Source organism: Barbatula barbatula, assembly GCF_947034865.1.
Source record: "Barbatula barbatula genome assembly, chromosome: 18".
Taxonomy (NCBI): domain Eukaryota; kingdom Metazoa; phylum Chordata; class Actinopteri; order Cypriniformes; family Nemacheilidae; genus Barbatula; species Barbatula barbatula.
In genome coordinates this window covers 19,846,129-19,849,021 of record NC_136781.1, presented here as the reverse complement: position 1 = coordinate 19,849,021, position 2,893 = coordinate 19,846,129, and the positions used below count along the sequence as shown (strand labels likewise).

The 2,893-nt window shown below is 37.8% G+C and overlaps 1 long non-coding RNA gene across 1 annotated transcript; it reads right to left on the bottom strand.

The window, feature by feature from the left end:
- Nucleotides 1-1,954: 1,954 nt before the first annotated feature.
- Nucleotides 1,955-2,480, bottom strand: LOC306907999. Its single transcript, XR_013787964.1, has 3 exons — nucleotides 2,409-2,480; nucleotides 2,193-2,312; nucleotides 1,955-2,062 (listed from the first exon to the last, which is right to left on the bottom strand). It is a non-coding gene; the product is annotated as an uncharacterized lncRNA (long non-coding RNA).
- Nucleotides 2,481-2,893: the final 413 nt, after the last annotated feature.

The window sequence follows — 2,893 nt, the reverse complement described above, 5'->3', positions numbered from 1 at the left end:
GAGTTAACTGGAGTTTGGTGATATTTTGTGTTGAATTTGGGTAAAACAATTGTTGTTTCAGTTGAGTTGAGCTATTGGAAATACCCTGGTTTGGTTATTTCATAAAAAAAAACTAAAAAGTGTGTGAATCTTGCTCAACCAACACTTCCGGATACTTTTGGCCACCAATGTATATATGCATTTACACACACACTACCGTTCAAGTTTGGGGTCACCTGCTCAATAAGGCATTAAACACCATTATAACTAGCTTCATGAAATAATGATCTTGAATGCTTTACGGTCATAATGAGTATACAGAAATCAGTCAAGATGTACTCAACAGGTATGGGCACATTTTAGTGTTTAATAATAACCATCTCCAATGTCTACTTAAAACTCATTGGGAGAATTCCAAGTGTGCAAAATTTTGTGATTCTTAAAGAGCCTAAAAGGAATACCATGATGCTTAGTTTACCCTTTTATAGTTTAGCAAACACAACTAAGTGTCATTATAATACAAAGCTTTGTTTTAGAAACGTTGACATTTTTAGACATTTTAATGCATTCAACTTCTGTATTGATAAATTCATATGGCACACTTGGTATTTATTCTCTAAAACAAAAATTAGACATTCAAAGCCAACAACTCTCAAAGCTATCCCATATGTGTTCAGCACCTCTTGACAGATTTTTGTGCACTAATAATGATCTTGGAGCATTCCAGTTGACTACTTAATAAAGCTAGTTATAATGGAGTTAAATGCAGAAGTGAGCCGTTGACGGTAGTGTGTGTATGTATGAAAAAAAAATTATATATATTTATATATATATATATTACTATAACAATCAGTTTTGACTGTTAAACTCTTTTCCAGTAGTAATCTGTAAGACTTTTGAGTGAATAAATATTAATTCACTAAGGGCATTGTAATGACGAGATAAACATTTGAAGCAATAGTCTACTTACGGCTGAGGAGGGCCCGTGATGCCATCCTGTGGAAGGCCCTCTTCTTGTTAACACCCTTCCAATTAATTGTTCGGGAAAGGGGGCAGGAAAACAGGTATGACAGTATGTTCCATGTCACCCTCTTCAAATCAACACCCCCGACAGCAGACATGGTATTCACCTGGGGCATGAAGATTGTGGTTGGATCATCGTTGCACAAGTTTTTAAACAGTTAAGCCACTTTTTTGACAGTGTTTTTAATGAATAAGTGTGGGCAATTGGATGATATCCATAAGATTCAAGTTACATAATCATAAAGAGCTTAGTCTAGCAATAATTATTAGTTCAGATTAATTAGATTTAGTGTAAAATGAAACAAGTGTCTTGAGTACAATGAGAACATATTGGGGGAATATGCTTACAAGGGCATGTTTCTGCCTATCATTGGCAGAGTCCACCAGCCAGGCCTCAAAGCGGTCCAGCTCTGCATCTGATTCCAGGGGGAATTGAAATTCCTCGGACCACTCAAAGGCTGCTGGCTGGAGGCCATTATTGACCTTGGCCATGAGCAGGTTCACAATGGTGGCGAGTTGGGCCACCTGCTGTTTTAGGTTTTCTAAAAGCAATAGGCCATGTAGCTGAGCCGCTGAAACATTGTGAAAGTTGAAAAAAAGTGTTAATCTGGAGAAAAGACTAATGTTATTAAAACATTAAGGAAATAATACACACAATGATCGTCAATAAAATCAACCCACAGCTGCATACTATCACTCATATATATATGTTGTAAACATTGTTAACACTGTGAATGAATAAGTACACTCTTTTTTTTCTTATGTGTGCAAAGAATTGACCCTGTTTCATGGCCAACTCTGAAGGTTGGCTTGAAGAGGAGGTGACCTCCAGGCTCTCCACCACAGCTGGCTAATTGAGGAAAGGTATGTATGTAAATGTTAAAATCAGAAAACAAGAAAAAATAAGTATATATATACAGGATATTTATTGTACACATGTACTTGAAAATGTGTATGAAAAAGTCACCATGTGAATAGGGGAAGCCCATATTGATGTCAGACACTGGACTCAAGTATTGAGGTGGTGGTGGTGTTGTTGACTGCGCTGAGCTATTGATTACTAGATACCATTGACGGAAAATGATAACAAGAGAGGCAGATTGTCGGACAAGGAGAGAAAGGAAAAGGACAGAACATTACCTTTGTACTTTCATTTGTATTGTAATTTTGCTACAGAGTATGATTCCTACCATTAAAGGGGTCTGACTCCCTCCTCACATTCCAGCTTATGTCTGTATAGGTTTGTTGTCCTATGTTTTTCTGTCCTGTGTTGTCCAGAGACTCCTGACCCATGTCCACTGCGAAGTCCGCTTTTGGATAAAGGGATAACCGTGAATCAACATATTGCAGTGGTACAAATCACTGGACTGTGCATTGTTGAAGTTGGAAAGCAAATCAAAACTTACAGAGGGGGGGTGGAGGGAGCCTAGGAAGGGTAGCACTAATAGGGAGAGGCCGAGACTCTGGTCTTCTTTTTGGAGTCTTCTCAGTTTCAGAGTCAGTACTGCCGTTTTCAAATCCTGCGTATCTAGTGAAGACATAGGTCAAATTGTAATGACAAGGCAATAGCATCATTCAATGGGCAGGCATGAACATTTAAGATATTTTTTTAAGATATTGCTTTGAGGTGTCATTTTGATACTACAGACTTGTACCCCAAACCCAGCCCCAGCCATAGCTTTTTCAGTAATACAACAATTATCTATAATGTACATACTGTGTCGCTTTTCTTCTCCTTTTTGCAGTTGAGCCCTCATCCTCTGATTGCAGGACTGCCGTTCCATTTTTATTGTAGTCCTTCAGCTTTTGCCTTGCCTGACTGAAGTCATATACTTTTATAAAAAAAATTAAGAGAGACAGATATGGAGATATTTAAGAACAAAGTAAGTAT